General features: G+C 38.1%; 1 pseudogene; it reads left to right on the top strand.

The window, feature by feature from the left end:
• The first annotated feature begins 2,930 nt into the window (after positions 1-2,930).
• LOC149212505 (putative aldo-keto reductase 2) lies at positions 2,931-15,578 on the top strand (annotated as a pseudogene).
• Positions 15,579-21,712: the final 6,134 nt, after the last annotated feature.

The following is a 21,712-nucleotide window of genomic DNA, read 5'->3' as shown; positions in this document are numbered from 1 at the left end:
AAGAGTAAACCCTCTTTATAAACCCTAGACTAGAAAATTTATGTACACGGAAGGGAACTGATCATTTGGCTTTACGCGCAAACAAACAGAGCCTCAGGTAACTCCTCAAGAGCCATCAGTTTACTTGCAAGAAACCTCCACCAAGCGGGAGGAGTGATAGAGGTTATCATTCGAATTATAACCATAAATTAGACTGATGAAATTGAAAAGAACCGTGCAAGGAAAAGCAAAGGATTTTTTTCGAAAATTACCTGAGCCAGACCAAATACAAAATCCTCCTTCACACCTGTTGTCGAAAGATGAAGTCCGAGAGCCCATGGTAACTGTTGAAGGAGACGTAATAGTTTAGCAGAGCATTCATGGTAGCAATGAGCAGGAATAAAACAAAACTACAAGCAGAAGGCAGAGGAAGTCACCTATGCATGGAAGACTCCATACAAAGCAGAGAGAAACCCTCCTCCAGGGAAGAACAATGAGAATGAGATGGAGGTTATACTGGATGCATAGAAATTCGGAACCTGCTCCCAACGTCCGATCACTACAATAGTTGGAGATCACAAAGGAAAGGCGAATCCCAAGATCGGCGACAGAACATACCGCATTAAAGTTTTCCGATGAGCCACCTCACCACCTAGGTTGTCACATAAGCTGAGAGTTAATACAACTGTAAAGAAGCCGTAGTGATGGCTTAAATGAGCAAAGACAGAACTGCATATATCACTTTTAATAATAAATTCCCACCTTAGGTCAGATTATTTGTCAATAGAAAGGCCTCTCTCACATTAATAATAATGACCCTGTAATGTTTAATACAATAACCTCTGAACACTGTCAAAGCCTCAGTTTATATATGTTTGTAGACATGTCAAATGAAGTAGGACTGAACCTTTTCACATATGATAATTTCAAATATTGTAATATGCCAATTTCGTTGGAAATCATATCATAGATGGTAACCATTGATATTTACCCGGTGAAAATATTAAATAGAAAAAACGTAAACGTGCGAGTTAGCTTTTCCTTTTTGACCTCTTCGCTCATCATTCGAAAAAATTTAAAATTATGGTATCCAGTATATTTCGATGTTCACACAATTTAGTGTTCTAGAATTTTTTCAGCGGCCCTGCTTGAAATGTCAATTTTATGAAACCATATATTTTGATGTTCACACTAACGTTGCACAAAATTTTCAGCCGCCCTTGTTGAAATGTCACTTTTATTAAGTTTATTTTCAGCAACTTTCGTCGAAAGTTCATATCTTCCAATTAAAAATAATTTTCTTCCAAACGACAAATTCCGACAATTGTAGCGCACTGCCGTGCAGTGAATAAACAATGGTAGCGAGGGGACAATTTTGACATTTGGTTATTTTTATTTTCAAATAATTTAATTTTATTTTGGGATTGTTGAATTTTTTCTAATGCCGTAGTTTATTGAGATTATGTTTTTGTAATGAATGTTATATTTTGAAAAATTAAGGTAGGGATTTTTGTAAATCTAAGTTATAATTTTCAAACTTCAAGATTTTAAGTGCTCCAGAAATTTTTGATGGTGCTGAATCTATTTCTACTATAAAAAAACTTGATTCAAACACTGTCTCTGCAAGATTTTTTGAAACTTTTTTGCCCGTGATCCTCAGCGTCCATAGACTACTCTTTTTTTAATATTGGAAATAGATTCAGCTTCATTAAAAACTCCTGGCTCACCCAAAATCATAAAGTTTAACAATGGTAATCCAAATTTCCAAAAATTTCCACTGTAAAAAGTCATTTTCTTAAACTAAGCCATATTGTTGACATATTTGGTATCGGTTATTATTTTGTAAGAGCTAACTCACATTGAAATGACACTGTAATTTTGTTTTTATCTTTTCTTCAGTAAATTAATTAGTAGAGGTAGCTTATTGAGATTGTTTTTTTGTAATGATGGTTATATTTTGAAAAAATCAGGTAGGGATTTTTGTAAATCCAAGTTATAACTGTCAAACTTCAAGATTTTAGGTGGCCCATAAGTTTTTGATGGTGCTGAATCTATTTCCACTATAAAATACATGATTCAAAAATTTCCACGATAAAAAAAGTCATTTTCTTAAACTAGGCCATCTTGTTAACATATTTGGTATCTGTTATTATTTTGTAAGAGTTAACTGACAATTAAATGACATTTTAATTTTGTTTTTATAATTTTTAAGTAAATTAATTAGTAGATAATTTTTTTTTTTTAATTTAAAATTAGTTTTTTTTTGTTATTTAAAATTGGTTTTTTTTTAATGGTATATATGGTTTTAACATTTTGAAGAACTTCTGAGGCAATATGGTAGATAATTTTCAAATAAAATCCGTGATAAGGAAAAACTCTTACCGAATTCCAAGTAATCTTTTTTTAATCAATTTTATTTTTTAATATTAAAAAATATAGAATAAGATAAACCTATGTTTATTTCATATAAATAAAAGTTACATAAATGATAAAAATTTATTTTATATATTAAAATAAATATGTGATAATATGTGTGAAGATTTTTTGGTGCTCGGTGTTGTTATAAAGTCCAATCTAAAAATGACCGACAGTGTCTATATCATTGATAAATCTTTTAAATTTAGAAGTAGATTCATCATCAAGATCAATTTATCCAGAAAAACGGCATAAAAAAAATAGTAAATATAAAATCTATGTGATAATATGTGGTTTTATATATTGAAATAAATTTCGACCTCCGAAGAAATTATCCTAACTACAATCAGCTTATTTATATTTATAACTTGCAATGTCCCGAAATATTGTACCCTAAACCTGCTGTGGCGGTCACTCACTAAAAAAAACATTAAAAAACCAGATTACTATTTTTTTTAATATCTCCATATATATATATATATATATATATATATATATATATATATATATGTGTGGGTGAACTCGCTGAGGGCGAAGGAGAAGGAACCATTCTATATTACCGGATTGATTGTTTGAGTGCCGCGCAGAGAGCAGAGCAGAGCAGAGCAATGGAGGGATTACCATCAGTGGGCAGATTACGTTTGGGGTCACAAGGATTAGAAGTATCAGCACTGGGGTTAGGTTGCATGGGCATGTCGGCCTTCTATGGCCCTCCAAAGCCCGACCAAGAAATGATATCTCTCATCTGCCATGTCGTCTCCAGAGGTGTCACTTTTCTTGATACTTCGGATATTTATGGCCCTTTCACCAACGAGATCCTTGTTGGAAAGGTAGGATTGTTGTATGGGGTTTTCTCTTTCCTTGTAATTGAAATTATCTAGAGCTTACCCAATTTGATAGAATTTTTACCTACGGTATGTTGTTTGCAGGCCATTAAAGGAATTAGGGAGAAAGTCCAATGTCACATACCTCACCCACATATTAAAGTATATAGATTTTTTTTTTTTTTTTTATGGTGGCTACAACTTCATTAACATTATAACTCTTGGATTAATTTTTCTTGGTGCTAGTCATGTTTATAAGTTATATCGTTTAACCTTATGTGGCACCCCTCTACCCATGAATAATACACCATGCATAACTCTGTTACGGTGACTTGAGCATATCGAGGCAGCTCTGTCTCTCACTTGTTGGCGCCACCTACGTTGGACACTTGGCCATGGCACTAAATTCCACCGGCCTGTTCACATGAATGGGGCATGGCGCCAGGTTGGAAATTTTCCCGCTTTTCGTTTTTTGGTGTTACCGCCTTAATCAACGGTGTGGAGGCTCTGGGTAAAATCGAAGGGTGGAGATACCCCCACGTCTCCACTTCTGGAAATTAGCTATATATTTATGCCTTTCCTGAATCTTCGCGGTTTTGATGGCATTATTCGGTGTTTCCTCGGCTCTCAGCTCCATTCCGCCACAGTAGGTGAGACTGCTCCACAACTCCACGCCGAGGCATATCCGCCATCTCTGTCATCATGCATCCTCACCGCTGAGCTTCTGCTTCAGGGCTATAAATCCTCGAGCTGGATTCTGGTAAGTATTACAGTTGGCTTAATGTTACATTGTCTTCATTGGTTTATCTTTTAAGAAGTCAGAACTATTGATTTCCTCTATTGTATGGCTGGTTGCAGACGTCCGCTTCCAGGGTTTTACGACAGGGTGGACTTCCTCCAGGTGTTAGTTCGCCGAGGTTACCCCAGGTGCATTTCTTCGGCTCTTCTATATATTCCATGTGAATAATTTCTGTTTGAAGCTCTTTTGTCCCACCATTCGTCGCCTGAGGGTTACCCTCTGCGCCTAAATGAAACCCCCAACCTTACTCTTTCACGGTTGGACGCAGATGGCGACAGACGGTTTAATATGCTCTGGTCCCATACGTCTTGGATTTGTTTTATGAGTACTAGGTTAACCCCTTCGCTTCCAGCGGTTTTGGGTTGGAAGCCTCCAGTTTATGAGGCTATAGTTCCGCCTGTGGTTTATTGAAGCAACTATGTATTATTTTGTTTCCATTGAACTGTAGTCATGACTTTTCTAAAGACATTTGTTGGGAATCTGACTCATTTGGTATTGGTCTGGACCAACATAGACTAGTGGTCGTTTAATTAATACAAACCCTTGTTCATATTCCACTGTCAATTACAAGCATGCATTTTTATCAAAGTTTTTCCATGAATAATGAAGTTCGAGCACTACCCAGATTTTGTAGTTCTCGTTCTAAAAATGTGCTTATTCTTTACAGCGTTAGGTAAGGGTTTGTTTATATTTTAATTCATTTTCTAGCAGGTCTTTATAAGGTACCCTGGAATATCGCGCCTGCATCTTATTACTATAGATGTATGGTCCATTCGATTTTGGGTTCTCTGTATATAAGAAACCAATTGGTTCTGAATGTTAAGCCACGAATTCGAACTATTATTTGTCCTTAATTTGACAATGTTTGGACAATGCTCTGTGGCTTACTATATATATATTCTGTAAATCGTTCGATATGTATATATGTTTCACTGTTCATTATTTAAATGCCCATTACGACGCTTGCTGCATGTCTCACTATTTCTTTAAAAGAGGGTTCTTTTGTTTATCAATTGTTGTTGTTACAGAAGTCCGTCCCCTGGGTACCGGTCCTTGTGTTCAGTTTTCTTAATTATTTATCTAAAGATAACTCGTAAGCTTTGAGTCTTTTGCTTGAGTTTTGTTTGTTTTCCAAAAATGCGAACCGAGGTTCAGGATATCGCCTGGCGTGAAGTAATCTCCAGAACCCACACCTACCGCGGATTCAACCTGGTTCAAGGGTTATGTGTTCACTAATCTTCTTCTTGTCTTCTTTTAAATTCTGCATTCTATGCAATACCTGGGCAGGTTCCATTTGAGGTTTATGAGGAACATGATAAGGGTTTTTATCATCATTCCTCTCCACTAATCTAATGTTGTTAACTTCTCTGGGTAAGGACGACCCCTATATCTTAAGACAACTACCCACAAGGCATGGTCTTCCACCCTCTGGTTCTCAGTCGGGGTTTAACCATGTTTTTCTATTTTCTGTATGCGTTATGAGTTAAGGTATTATCCCTACTGTCGGGTTTCTGTTCCATTCATACGATACCCAGTTCATTGGTTCTGAGTCATAGTCGCTGCAAGCCTATTTATGAAGCAGTATTAATGTTTGCTAATTCCCAGAATCTTTGCTTAATACATATTACACCGATAACTACAGATGCACTGCTTTTTAAATATTACACAGATAACTATAGATGCACTGCTTTTTAAATATTACACAGATAACTATAGATGCACTGTTTTATAATTGTTACACAGATAACTACAAATGCTCTGTTTTATAAATGTTACACAGATAACTACAGATGCATTAGGGTTTAGTTACTTACCTGGTCACTGCCGGTACCGTAACTCCTTAGTAAGTCTCCTGCAGATCTCTGTGTAAAGCTTGTTATCCACCCAACCGTGAGATTTGTCCTCCGGGACCAGAGTCTCCCCCCAAGCTTCTTCTTACCGGATCACTATCCTCAGCAAGACAACACTTTGTGCTCGACTATCTGGTCCTTACCAGACTTAGTCCTTTCAGGGTTTTTCTTCCATTTTGCTCTCTCTGCCTGTCTCTACAGCCCAGAGTTCTGTCAACCAACCTCCCCTTTTCCCTGGAGACCCTTCCAGTTAGGGAAGGTGGTTATTTCCAGTTTTGCTAACTAACTTTCTTTTTCCAGTTCCCTTTTGGGAGCTCCAATACTTTTATGAGTATTTCTTTTAAAACATTTTAGTGCACATGTAAAATTAACAGAATACTCTTAAAAGAAAAATAAGTCTTTCAATGTCATTCTAATTTAGTTTTTACAGTAGTAAACTTAAATAATTACATTTTCCCTGGGTCATCACATCTCCCCCTCCTGAGATTGGACATCGTCCCGATGTCTAGTGTCCCCAAACAGCTCCGGATAAGCTTTCCTAAAAAGCTCTTCATCTTCCCAAGTGGCCTCATCAGGCCCATAGTGCTGCCATTGCACTTTAATTTGGGTAATAACCCGCTTCCGCAGCTGTACTTCTCTCCGGTCGAGAATGCTCAGCCGCTCGACCAGGACATCTCCTTCCAGTTCGACCTGCAACCATTAACAATATCAGTCATTTGTCTCCAGATACATTCCTAATTAGTTCAATTGAAAGCAACTCTTACCCGTATATCTTGCCACTTGATCACATGCTTAGGGTCATAAATATACTTTTTAAGCATGGATACATGAAAGACATTATGAATTCTAATGTGGCTTGGTAGAGCTAGCTGGTAGGCTACTAGCCCAACTCTTGCCAAGACCTGAAAAGGTCAAAATAACGAGGCGCAAGTTTAGCGCAACTGCTCCACTGCAGGGTACTTTTCCTGGCTTGTATTCTTATGTAAACGTGGTCGCCAACCTCATACTCCTTGAACCTTCTTTTCCGATCCGCAAAATTCTTTTTCCGATCTTGAGTGGCCTTCAGGTTAGCTCGCACCTTTTTTACCATGTCCTTCATCTCCTTGAGCATTTTTGGTCCCAACCTTAATTTGTCCTCCGGGCCACTCCAATTTGAGGGTGTCCGACATTTTCGTCTGTACAAGACTTCAGATGGAGACATTTGGATTGATGTGTGATATCCATTGTTGTAAGCAAATTCCACCAAGTGTAAATAGTCTTCCCGCTGTGTCGTTTTTTGCATTACACATGCTCTCAACATGTCCTCCACCATCTGATTTACTCGCTCCGTTTGTCCATCAGTCTGGGGATGGTAAGCCGTACTAAAATTCAGCTGTGTACCCAGTTCTGCAAATGGCACTTTCCAAAAGGCGGATGTAAACTTTACATCCCGGTCTGATATTATAGTCTTTGGAAGCCCATGTAATTTGAACACGTTCTGCATAAAAATGTGTGCAATCTGCATTGCCCTGTACGTAGATTGCACTGGTATAAAGTGTGCTGCTTTACTCAACTTATCCACTACCACCATAATAGAAACATTGTTCCTCTTTGTTCTAGGCAGCCCAGTTATGAAATCCATAGATATAATTTCCCATTTCCATTCTGGAATTGGCAGGGGTTGCAATAACCCAGCCGGATGCTGGTGCTCTGCCTTGATCTGCTGACACTCCAAACATTGCGCTAAATATTCAGCCACATGCTTTTTCATTCCCGGCCAGTAGTATTCCTTTCGAAGTGCAGTAAGCATTTTCTGGTATCCGGGATGACCTGCGTAGTGACTGGTATGAAATTCATTCAAAATTAGATTTTTAAGGCTATTGTCATTTGGTACAAACAATATTTTTTTATAAAGCAGCATTCCATCCCCGCTTACTTTATACTCCTGCTGACTTTCCTTGCTGGAAAGTGGCATTTGCTGCTTCATTTGCTGATATTCGGCATCCTGGTTTGCTGTTGTTTTTATCATTTCCTGCAAGGAATTTTCCCATTTACTGAGCGTAACTTCATATAAACATTGTACCTTTCGACTCAGGGCATCCGCTACGCGGTTTTCCTTTCCTTTCAGATGTTTAATGTCGAAATCGAATCCACTTAAGAAATCTGCCCAACGGGCTTGCCTTGCATTCAGGGTGGGCTGACTAAAGTAGTTTGTCAAGCTATGATGGTCTGTTAACAACAGAAATTTCCTTCCCAGAAGATAGTGCCGCCACATTTTAAGTGCATGTATGACGACTGCCAACTCCAAGTCGTAGGCAGAATACTTCTGCTCATGTTCCTTAAACTTTCTCGACTCATAGGCGATCACTTTCCCTTCTTGCATTAACACACCTCCGACGCCTTCTCGACTAGCATCGGTACATACCACATAATCCTTATCAGGATCAGCTATACTTAAGACGGGAGCAGAAGTGAGCAAATGCTTAAGTCGTTCAAAACTTTGTTGACATTCCGAATTCCATTTGAATGTCCTCCCTTTCTTTTGCAAAGACGTGATAGGATATGCCACCCTTGAAAAGCCTTCCACAAATCTTCTATAATACCCAGCCAATCCCATGAAAGACCTGATATCCGCCACATCTTTAGGCACGGGCCAATCCATTATGGTTTTTATTTTCTCAGGATCCACTGCAATCCCTTCCTTTGTGATCACATGGCCTAAATACTGAATCTCCTCTTTATAGAAATCACATTTGCTGAGTTTAGCATACAACTGATGCTCTCGAAGAGTTTGCAGCACCAACCGGAGGTGTTCCTCGTGCTCCTCCTTGGAACGAGAATAAATCAGAATATCATCAATGAATATTAGTACAAATTTGTCTAAAAATTGATGGAACACGCTGTTCATTAAGCACATGAAAGTGGCGGGTGCATTAGTCAATCCGAAAGGTAGCACTACAAACTTGTAGTGTCCATACCGGGTTCTGAAGGTTGTTTTAACAATATCCTCTTCTTTAATTCTGATTTGATGGTAACCAGATCGCAGATCAATTTTAGAAAACATTGCCACCCCCTTGACTTGATCAAAAAGCTCATCGATCTGAGGTAAGGGGTATTTATTTTTAATTGTGAGCTTGTTCAGCTGTCGGTAATCGATACACATTCGAACGGTTCCGTCTTTCTTCCTGGCGAATAGCACCGGAGCTCCCCATGGAGATACACTGGGACGGATATAATTTTTATCCAGCAACTCTTGTAATTGCATTTTCAACTCAGTCAACTCAGGTACACTCATTCTATAAGGTGTCCGCGAAACTAGGGCAGCTCCTAGTATTAACTCAATGGTGAAGTCAATATCCCTTTTTGGAGGTAATCTAGGGATTTCCTCCGGAAAGACATCCGCGAATTCTTTTATTACCGGAAGGTGGTCCAACATGGTCATTTTATTCTTGGTTTCTGCATAACCCACCTGAATGGCATACACCTGGCATCTTTTCCGGATGCATTTCGCTAGCTGGGATGCAGTGATTGGTCGGACCTGCACTGGTCGTTTAATTCCCTGCATTTCCTGTTCCATTCCAGAATCATCCTTGTATCGAATGATCTTCGTTTTGTAGTTCACTAAAGCCCAATGCTTTTCTATCCAATCCATCCCGATTAGGACGTCATAGGATCCAAGTGGAAGCATGTTCAGATCTGCTACCACTGGTTGTCCTGCTATTATTATAGAGCAGTTTCTGATTTTCGCCATTACTCGTTTTTTAGCCCCTGTAGTTAGCTGTATCAGCCAAGGGTTCCTGAATTTTTCAGGTTGTAATTTACACTGTTCAACTATCTTTGGACTAATATAACTTAAATTAGCTCCTGGATCAATTAGAACAGTGATAGAAAAGTCTAAAATTTTACCTTCAAATTCTACCATGGTGGGCTGGTATTCTGCCTGGCGATCGTCCAAGGCTGCGTTAATTCTTGGCACACTTCGTCCCACGTCGCCAACGATTGATGCCTCATGAATATGGGATATCTGATTAGTTCCCTTCCGTTGCGAACAGTTCTTGACGTAGTGCGGTCCGCCACAACCCCAGCACTGCACTGGGGGTCTGGTTATTCCCTCGCTGTCGAACTTGGCAGATTGTTCGCCCATTCTGGTTTCACTGATGGTCTTGGGTCTGAATGAACCTCTTGGTGCTGTTCTACTGTTCTGCCCTTTACTGCTTCCTTTAACTCCACCGCCCCGGCCTCCTCTACTGTTTCCAGCAACTTTACTATTCTTTTTCTCACTCCATTTTCTGTTGGAACTGTCCCCTTTCTGTTTGCTCTGCTGATAGCAGATTCTGGCCTTGCGAATAGCTTCATCCATGGTTCTAGGATTGTCAAATTCAATCCTTTCTCTCATATACATGGGTAAACTGCTAACAAACCTTTGCACCTTGGCTTTTTCTTCTTTAAGGTAGGGTACATAACGGAGCAAGGATGTGAAACGATTGATAAACTCATCCATAGTCTGCTGTCCCAATCGCAGATCGTGGAATTCCTTTGCCTTTTCATCATAAAAGCGTTCTGTCAAGTATCTCTCTTTAAAATATTTCTGGAATTTTTCCCACGTTATGGTTCGTTCGCTTACCCCTTTAACGATTTTAACTTCCTCCCACCACAGTGTTTCTTTCCCCTGCAACTGAAAAATAGCCAATCGTGCCTTCAAGTTATGGTCATACTCATATAGCTAGAAATATTTATTCATATTAATTAGCCATGCTTCAGTCGCTTCCTCTTGTTCCCCATCGTAGTGTGGGGGTTTAATTTTCCGGAATTCTCCCTGTAATTCCACCCTTTGACGCTTTGAGGTCTGCTGTTCTGATGCATTATCAGATTGATCCTCTCCTTCTTCTGCAATTTCAGGTTCTGCTTGGTAACGTTGCTCCTCCGTCATTCTCTGTTGTTCTGCACTGGGGTTGGCTAGTGGCGGGTTCTGTTTGTCAGACAAACTTTTTAAAATCCTTTCTTGCTCCATTATCAATTGTGCATTATCCTCCCGCAAACGAGCCATTTCATTTTTCAGCTCCTGAACTGTTTCTAATATGGCCAGATTCGTGCTACGTGTCTCCTCACCCAACTGCACCCACAACTCTGGGTTGTCTCCAGGATTTGTTGCAGGCCCCTGATCTGCTACGGGCCTGTGCGGTGCACTGCTAGCTCTCTGCATGCTAACTGTTATTATTTAGTACCTTTTGATGCTCTCTTTCTTCTCCTTTGTCTAGCCTGGTCTGGTCTAGTCTAAAATCAGGAAACATTTAACACTGTGAGTTTCCGGCAAAATTTTGTTACCCAAAGAAAAGAAAGAAATATCAATACTATGATGACCTTCTCAATTTTAACACGTTAATCACATCCCAGAGGCCACAGTATGGGCATCCTGGGCTCTGATACCAATTTGTCACATACCTCACCCACATATTAAAGTATATAGAAAAAAAAAAAAAATTATGGTGGCTACAACTTCATTAACATTATAACTCTTGGATTAATTTATCTTGGTGCTGGTCATGTTTATAAGTTATATCGTTTAACCTTATGTGGCGCCCCTCTACCCATGAATAATACACCATGCATAACTCTGTTGCGGTGACTTGAGCGTATCGAGGCAGCTCTGTCTCTCACTTGCTGGAGCCACCTACGTTGGATACTTGGCCATGGCACTAAATTCCGCCGGCCTATTCACGTGAATGGGGCATGGCTCCAGGTTGGAAATTTTCCCGCTTTTCATTTTTTGGTGTTACCGCCTTAATCAACGGTGTGGAGGCTCTGGGTAAAATCGGAGGGTGGAGATACCCCCACGTCTCCACTTCTGGAAATTAGCTATATATTTCTGCCTTTCCTGAATCTTCGAGGTTTTGCTGGCATTATTCGGCATTTCCTCGGCTCTCAGCTCCATTCCGCCACAGTAGGTGAGACTACTCCACAACTCCGCGCCGAGGCATATCCGCCATATCTGTCATCATGCATCCTCACCGATGAGCTTCTGCTTCAGGGTTATAAATCCTCGAGCTAGCTTCTGGTAAGTATTACAGTTGGCTTAACGTTACGTTGTTTTCATTGGTTTATCTTTTAAGAAGTCAGAACTATTGATTTCCTCTATTGTATGGCTGGTTGCAGACGTCTGCTTCCGGGGTTTTACGACAGGGTGGACTTCCTCTAGGTGTTAGTTCGCCGAGGTTACCCCAGGTGCATCTCTTCGGCTCTTCTATATATTCCATGTGAAGAATTTCTGTTTGAAGCTCTTCTGTCCCACCATTCGTCGCCTGAGGGTTACCCTCTGCGCCTAAATGAAACCCCCAACCTTACTCTTCCACGGTTGGACGCAGATGGTGACGGACGGTTTAATATGCTACGGTCCCATACGTCTTGGATCTGTTTTATGAGTACTGGGTTAACCCCTTCGCTTCCAGCGGTTTTGGGTTGGAAGCCTCCAGTTTATGAGGCTATAGTTCCGCCTGTGGTTTATTGAAGCAACTATGTATTATTTTGTTTCGATTGAACTGTATTCATGACTTTTCTATAGACATTTGTTGGGAATCCGGCTCATTTGGTATTGGTCTGGACCAACATAGACTGGCGGTCGTTTAATTAATACAAACCCTTGTTCATATTCTACTGTCAATTACAAGCATGCATTTTTATCAAAGTTTTTCCATGAATAATGAAGTTCGAGCACTACCCAGATTTTGTAGTCCTCGTTCTGAAAATGTGCTTATTGTTTACGGCGTTAGGTAAGGGTTTGTTTATATTTGAATTCATTTTCTAGCAGTTCTTTATAAGGTACCCTGGAATATTGCGCCTGCATCTTATTACTATAGATGTATGGTCGATTCGATTTTGGGTTCTCTGTATATAAGAAACCATTTGGTTCTGAATGTTAAGCCACGAATTCGAACTATTATTTGTCCTTAATTTGACAATGTTTGGACAATGCTCTGTGGCTTTCTATATATATATATCTTTTCTGTAAATCGTTCGATATGTATATATGTTTCACTGTTCATTATTTAAATGCCCATTACGGCGCTTGCTGCATGTCTCACTATTTCTTTAAAAGAGGGTTCTTTTGTTTATCAATTGTTGTTGTTACAGAAGTCCGTCCCCTGGGTATCGGTCCTTGACTATTCAGTTTTCTTAATTATTTATCTAAAGATAACTCGTAAGCTTTGATTCTTTTGCTTGAGTTTTGTTTGTTTTCCAAAAATGCGAACCGAGGTTCATGATATCGCCTGGTGCGAATTAATCTCCAGAACCCACACCTACCGTGGATTCAACCCGGTTCGAGGGTTATGTGTTCACTAATCTTCTTCTTGTCTTCTTTTAAATTCTGCATTCTATGCAATACCTGGGCAGGTTCCATTTGAGGTTTATGAGGAACGTGATAAGGGTTTTTATTATCATTCCTCTCCACTGTTCTAATGTTGTTAACTTCTCTGGGTAAGGACAACCCCTATATCTTAAGACAACTACCCACAAGGCATGGTCTTCCACCCTCTGGTTCTCAGTCGGGGTTTAACCATGTTTTTCTATTTTCTGTATGTGTTATGAGTTAAGGTATTATCCCTACTGCCGGGTTTCTGTTCCATTCATACGATACCTAGTTCATTGGTTCTGAGTCATAGTCGCTGCAAGCCTATTTATGTAGCAGTATTAATGTTTGCTAATTCCCAGAATGTCTGCTTAATACATATTACACTGATAACTACAGATGCACTGCTTTTTAAATATTACACAGATAACTACATATGCATTGTTTTATAATTGTTACACAGATAACTACAAATGCTCTGTTTTATAAATGTTACACAGATAACTACAGATGCATTAGGGTTCAGTTACTTACCTGGTCACTGCCGGTACCGTAACTCCTTAGTAAGTCTCCTGCAGATCTCTGTGTAAAGCTTGTTATCCACCCAACCGTGAGACTTGTCCTCCGGGACCAGAGTCTCCCCCCAAGCTTCTTCTTACCGGATCACTATCCTCAGCAAGACAGCACTTTGTGCTCGACTATCTGGTCCTTACCAGACTTAGTCCATTCAGGGTTTTTCTTCCCTTTTGCTCTCTCTGCTTATCTCTACAGCCCAGAGTTCTGTCAACCAACCTCCCCTTTCCCTGGAGACCCTTCCAGTTAGGGAAGGTGGTTATTTCCAGTTTTTCTAACTAACTTTCTTTTTCCAGTTCCCTTTTGGGAGCTCCAATACTTTTACGAGTATTTCTTTTAAAACATTTTAGTGCACAAGTAAAATTAACAGAATACTCTTAAAAGAAAAATAAGTCTTTCAATGTCATTCTAATTCAGTTTTTACCGTAGTAAACTTAAATAATTACATTTTCCCGGGGTCATCACATCCAATTAGCCACAAAGTTTGGGGTAACACATGATGGAAAACCTGAGATTCGAGGAGATCCCGCATATTTTGTACCGCTTGTGAAGCAAGCTTGAAGAGACTTGAAGTGGATTTTATCGATCTTTATTATCAACATCGTATTGACACTAAAGTCCCCATTGAAGTTACGGTATGTGCTGTTGCAATATCTCTGGTTTACTTCTCGAATGATTCTGGATTTCAGAATGAATTTCAGGTTTACTTATGGAATGATTTCGGATTTTAGAATGGAGGCTTAGAATGGAGGCTTATGTGAAAAAAGCAATTCTGTTTTAGCATTTCGGAATTGCTCATATTGAAGTTTTTATGGTCAAAGTTTCTGGCCATCAAGTATGAATTATCTTCATCTTCAGCACAGAAATAGTCATCCTATCTTCCAGACAGAGATGAACCACACTCAATGGCCGGAAACCTCCACCATAAAACATCCATATGAGAGAAGCAAGATCTCTCTATAACTTTCCTGTCCTTTTAAATACAACTGTTTGATGTGGTGCTTTCTGTCCATCTGTGACAGATTGGAGAGTTGAAGAAATTAGTTGAAGAAGGGAAAATAAAGTACATCGGACTTTCGGAGGCGTCCCCATCGACAATTAGAAGGGCTCATGCTGTCCATCCTATATTATATTGAGTTACTAGTAATGCATTGATAAATTACTGCATTTGATTGTTTTGTTGAAGGATTTTTACAATTTTATAAAGTATTGATGTTTTGTACAGACAATGCCAAGGCTTACAGTACAGAACCTTGAAAAGAATAAGGTGACTTTTGCAAAGATAGCTGAAATAGCTTCCAGGAAGGGATGTTCTCCGGGTCAACTTTCACTTGGTTGGATTTTTCATCAGGGAAATGATATTTCACCCATTCCTGGAACCACTAAAGTGGAGAATTTAGAAGAAAATATTGGTTCTCTTTCTGTTAAGATCACACTCGATAAGATGAAGGAAATAGAAAATATCTTATCAACCTATAGTTTCTCTGGAAATCGACTTGGTAAGCAGCATGAACAATTCACCTGGATCAACTCAGAAACACGTCCTCTCTCTTCATGGAAGGATTCCATTTGATGATTTCTAACATCTTTCTCTGCAAACACAGCAAAATTATCATTTTCGCCTTTGTTTTAAAAGGCATATGTTCGGATATATGAAGAGACAAAGCATGTTCAGTTAGTTGGTTATGCATATTCTGTTGCGAGTATTTTATTAAGTTGAGAGTATTGTAAGCGTGGTATCCCATACATACAATAATGTTAATGTTGTGTGCTTACTGTCAGGGTCTTCAACCCATTGACTTAAAAACAAGAATTGCAAGGCTTAATAAACAAGAATTGGTTTTTAAATGTAAGCCGCAGAGTTATTTTGTTTCTAAGCTCGTCATTAATTGACACCGAATAACTAAGCTTGGGATTAATTCCATATAATCCAAGAGCATTCAGAATATCAACAATTGATATATCTGCAATACCAGCATAGTATGTCCAAAACAAAAAAGAGATTAAAAGAGGACAGTATTCAGAAAATTTATTTATTGGTAGCAAAAGAGAGATTAAAAAAGGATAGTATTCAGAAAATTCATTTATTGCTAATCTGCTCCAGGCATCTAGCTACTTGACTCTTGAACGCAATTCATAATCAGACACCAAAATGTGTCCATGTTTACAAAGAAAAGTTGTATGTCGGTTATCAAATTACCATTTTAAAGTTATCACAGTACCATTTTAAAGTTAGTTGAATAGGTTTTATCACAGTACCATTTTAAAGTTAGTTGAATAGGTTGAGGTGGGCTGCGTAAAATGTTGATCAAATATCAAGACAATAAGAATATGAAGAACGACCAGCAGAAGAAAATTATTGAATATTGAATGACTCTTGAATGTTGCCGCAAAAGGTTCAAATAAAATTATTCAGAAAAGTCAAACATTGAGGCTGAAATTAACAATATCAATGATACTAGAGGAGAGGTTGCCCTGTAACAGTTTTTGCAAATGCTCCCTAGAACACCCTATACAAAAGAGGGAATCAATTGTTTCATAAATTCTTTCTAATTTGTTATCCATGGAAATGTTTATGTAATGGGTTCAAGTTGTAACTTATCACATTGTGATCACAAAACAAAAAAGAACTCATCACTCGAAAAATAAGAAGCTTTATACCAACAATTTACTCATAAATCATTTATGCCTTGGAGTCAAATCATATAAATATCTCAATGTCTCTTTTTGGGATGTCCCTTTTTGGGATTTGGGTCTGGGTTTCCTTTTTCTCATCCTCGTTGCAAACTAATTATAGATTATTTGTCCATCTTGAAGATATAATTAATGAATGAATTAGTTGTAGGCTAAGAGTTGTACATGTATATATGAAAAGAGTTGAAATTAATGGAGAAAGTTTGTTTCACTGTTGTGTGTGTCTTAGTTTAGACTTAGTTCCTATTTTTCAGGAGATAGTTTTTATCTCCCTAACTTGAATGTAAATTTATATATTTCTGATTTGATGATTAATGGTATATAGAGAAGTACTGCTTGAGCAGTCTCTAGGTGTAGCTTGCTCACCTGTGAGCTGCTAGTAAGTTCCATTCTAGTTTGTCTTTCCATTTTTTAACATTTGGTGGCTAGATTGATAACTTTGTGGCCGAGTTAGTTTTGTGGTGAGCCTTAGTGGTTGAGAGCCCTTATGGCTGAGATTGGAGAGTGTGTAAGCCTTAGTGGTTGAGAGCCTTAGTGGTTGGTACAACTTTTTTTGTGACAGTGCATTGAGATTTTGAGTAAGCCTCATCAACAAGACCCCAAAAAAGGAGAAGCCATGCTGAACATAGATGGTGGTACACAGTGAAAGGGTTTAGATCAGCGTTGGTGGCCCAAGACCAACTGTACCTATGTTGGTGGTCTTGTCCAACGTTTTTTTAAGGCTATATGTCTGGAGTTGGATCTATAGCACCTAAATTTGGAGCTATTGGAGGATATCAAGTTCGATCTGCAGATCGACTGTTGGAGGATCTAGGTTTGATCCACAGATCAATTGTTGGAGGATCTGAAGTTCGATCCATAGATCGACTATTGGAGGATCTGAAGTTCGATCCATAGATCAATTGTTGAAGGATCTGGAGTTAGATATGTAGATTGTTTGGTGGAGGATCTAGCGTTGGATCTGTAGATCATTTGTTGGATTACTGGATCTGTAGATTGGACCAATGGATATGTTATTGGAGTCGTGGTTCTGTCACAATGAATAATTACACTGCAGAGACATACCTTAATGAGAGAAATAAACTCGATGGGTCAAATTATGCCAACTGAAAGTTCAAGTTGTAAACATTGGTTGAGGGTTCAAGTGCGTGGACAATTGCAAATAGAGATGAAGCAAAGCCGATTGCAGTCAGTGGTGCCACAACCGCATCAATTCAAATTTTGGGAAAAGAGGGGAAATAAAGTGAATGTGTTGTTGAAGATGTTGATAAAAGACAACATAATCCCTCATATCCGATAATGCAAAACCGCTAATGACATTTGGGTGACACTCAAGGATTTGTATGAAACAAAAAATAGAAATCATCTATTGTTTCTGAAGAGTAAGATTCTCTCCATTAGAATGTAGGAGAATGAATCTGTTGGTGAATTCATCTCACATATTAAAGAACAAATAAACAAGTTGGGCTACATAGGGGAGAAAGTGTCCAACATAGATCTCATCGGACTTAAATTAATTGGTGTGACAAAGGATTATCAAATGTTCATTACAGGGCTTGCGGTGAGGGAGAAAGCTCCCACCTTTGAAGAGTTGATAGGGATTTTGATGCAGGAAGAAGAGAGATGTATGAATTTGAAGCCCCAGAATGCAGATCTGGCATTGGTGGAGGAAACTAGGAGGAGGACATAAAAGAGGTGGTCCATCCCAGAAAAATCCATTTAAAGGTATGCCATCTACTAAAATGATTCAGGAATTAAATGTTTTTATTGTGGCAGAATTGGTCATATTGCTAGAGATTGTTACAAAAAGAAGATTGATGAAACCAAACATAAATAGAAGAGGCATACAAGAAATTTTTCTAGTGAAGATCATAATCATGATCTTAAATTATTCGTGTCTGATGCTGCTCTTTCTATTGAGACCGCTAAGGCTAAGACTTGGTTTGTGGATTCTAGAGCATCCACTCATATGACAGGTAATAAACACTGGTATGGAAATTTTAAGGAGACCAATAATAGTGATAACATCTACCTTGGAGATGAAAGAGAATATCATATTAAAGGGTATGGAGATACTCATGTGATATTTCCTAATGGTAATATCAGGCGCATCGAGAATGTCATGTATGAACTTGGTATTAAAAAGAATTTGATCTCTATCTCGATGATTGCAGATTATAATTTAAAGGTAGAATTTTTTAAAACTTACTGTGTTATAAAGGATTTTCTCGATCATCAGAAGACGGTTGCATAAAGAGTACAAGTTGGAGGCCTGTATAAGTTAAATGTTACAAGCATGCCACATCAAGCTTTAACTTCAATGACTATGGCAACAGATAATCTTTGACAACATATAATATTTGGCATCAAATGTTTGGTCACATCAACCTTCATGACTTATTATTGCTGTAGAAACAAGGTATGGTTGATGGACTTCCTATTTTAAGAAATGAACATATTGATTGTGAAGGTCGTACACTTGGAAAAATGCACAGGGATGAATTTCCTTCTAGCTTAAATTAGAGAAAGAAAGATATACTTGAACTTGTGCATACTGATATTTGTGGACTTATGTAAACAAGGTACTTAGGTGGAGCTTATTATTTTTTTCAATTTATTAATGACTGCACAAGATATACATGGATATACTTTCTTAGAAGCAAAAGAGATGCTTTCGAATATTTTAAAGAATTTAGTAATATGGTTGAAAAGCAAACAGGGAAATTCATCAAAATTCTCCGCTCAGATCAAGGGGCAGAATACAGGCTTGGAAACTTCATCAAATATTGCAAAGATCTTGGAATACTACAATAGTTTACAATACCCCACGCTCCACAATGAAATGGGTTTGTAGAGAGAAATAACAAAACTCTGGTTGAGTGTGCACACAACATGATGAAAGGTAAGAACCTATCTAATGGTTTTTGGGCAGAAGTTATTAGTACTGCAATTCGCTTAAAGAAAAGAAGTCCAACTAGGTGTCTTGATCTCAAGCCTCCATTTGAGGCTTTGTGTGGTTTTAAACCTACAGTCCATCACTTGAGAGTATTTGGTTCTAAAGCTTTTGAACACGTTTCCTAAGGAAGATAGAAATAAATTTGATGCTAAAGCCATAAAATGCATATTTTTAGGGTATTTTTCTAATTTCAAAGCATATAAGATGTTTAATCCATCTACTCACAAGGTATTGCGAGTAGAGATGTTATCTTCCATGAACAGGTTGACGAAGAGAATAAGGACAGAAGTTATGAGGAGTTCCACATGCCTTTACTCATTGATGAAAACAATGATGAAGCCAAAGATAGTCATTTACAATAGCAGCAATAACAGAAAGAGGAACCTAGCGATGTGGATACTTTCAACAATCGAAGTCTATTTAGAGGAGAGCAAGAAATCACACAGGGCAAAATTGAGGCAAGACCACTACCAAGGAGATCAAGACAACAAACTCACTTACCTGCAAGGTACAAATATTATTCTCTTATGACTAGTATTTTAAATGTTGTTGAGCCCATGAATTGTAATGAAGCAAACCAGTATGATGAATGAAGGTTAGCTATGAAAGAAGAGTATGAGTCCATAATTAAAAATAAAACTTGGGAAATAGTTTAACTACCAAAAGGAAAAGAGCCCATAGGTTGTAAATGGCTACATAAACCTAAGCTCAAAGCCAATGGTAGTGTAGACAAGTATAAATCTAGGCTGGTGGCCAAAGGGTACTCACAGAAAGAAGGGATTGATTATGAGGAGACTTTTGCTCCTGTAGCTAAATTAAATACTATTGGCATGTTAATAGATCTAGCTATAAAGCGCCATTGGAGTTTACACCAGCTAGATGTGAAATCTGCTTTTCTAAATGGGAAATTGAAGGAAAAAGTTTGTTTAACACAACCAAAAGAGTTTATTAAAAAGGGGCAGGAACACTTGGTCTTTAAATTAAAGAAGACATTGTATGGATTGAAATGAGCTCCCAGATCTTGGTATGAAAACATAGACTCTTTCTTCTTACAATATGGTTATAAGATAAGTAAAATGATCCAAATTTGTATACCAAATTCTATTCAAAGGGGAAGATTGTGTTGATTTCATTATATGTTTATGATTTGATTGTCACCGGAAATTATGATGAATTGGTTGAATAAATTAAAGTGCAGACGTCATAGGTGTTTGAAATGAAGGACCTCAGAGAACTACGTTATTTTGTGGGTCTTGAAGTCTCGAAGGGCTCTAGCCAGAATTTGTTACTCAAGGAAAGTATGTCAGGGACTTGTTGAAGAAATTCAGAATGGGTCAGTGTAAAGGCGTTTCAGAACTTATACAACAAAATGTTAAATTTCAAAGTGATGATGGTTCTAAAAAGGTAAATGCTACATTATACAAAAAACTGGTTGGAAATTTGTTTTACGTGACTACAACCAGACCTGACTTAGCATATTTAGTTAGTGTGTTGATTCAATTCATGACAAAACATCTTGAAAATCATTGGGTGGTAGCAAAAGGTGTGCTAAGGTATCTTCAAGGAACCATAAACTTTGGCATTAAATATACTGATTCTTTTGATGTTAACTGATAGGCTATTTAGATTCAGATTGGGCTGGAGTTCTGGATGATATAAGATCTATAACTGGGTATTATTTCAATACTGGTTCTAGAGTCATTTCTTGGAGCAATAAAAAGCAGAGTATTGTATCTTTATCATCAACAAAAATAGAGTATCAAGTCGTGTGTGGAGCCACTTGCGAAGCAATTTGGTTGAGAAGACTTCTTCATGATGTAGGAGAAGAACAAGAGGATGTTACAGTGATCAAATGTGACAACCAAAGTTTAATCAAGCTGGAAAGTAATAATGTTTTTCATAAAATCACAAAACATATAGATACTCAATTTCATTTTGTTAGAGAAAAGGTTTAGTCCAAAGAGTTTTTTATTGAATATTGTAACAGCTGTGAAAATGCAGTTGATATCTTCACCAAGTCTCTTGGGAAGATCAAATATGAACTGTTTAGGGAGATGTTAGGTGTTCAAGTGAATCCTTTTTCCATTAAGGGGAAGAGTTGAAATTAATGGAGAAAGTTTGTTTCACGATTGTGTGTGTGTCTTAGTTCAGACTTATTTCCTATTTTTTAGGAGATAGTTTTGATCTCCCTAAAGTGAATGTAAACTTATATATTTCTGATTTGATGATTAATGGTATATAGAGTGGTACTACTTGGGGAGTCTCCATGTGTAGCTTGCTCATCTATGAGCTGCTAGT

The sequence above is a fragment of the Pinus tabuliformis genome, chromosome 1_1 (assembly GCF_031772625.1).
Source record: "Pinus tabuliformis cultivar Carrire ecotype Pingquan chromosome 1_1, CPIR1, whole genome shotgun sequence".
Classification (NCBI taxonomy): domain Eukaryota; kingdom Viridiplantae; phylum Streptophyta; class Pinopsida; order Pinales; family Pinaceae; genus Pinus; species Pinus tabuliformis.
Note: the sequence above shows the minus strand (reverse complement) of the source record. Positions and strands in the feature narration are given on the sequence as shown.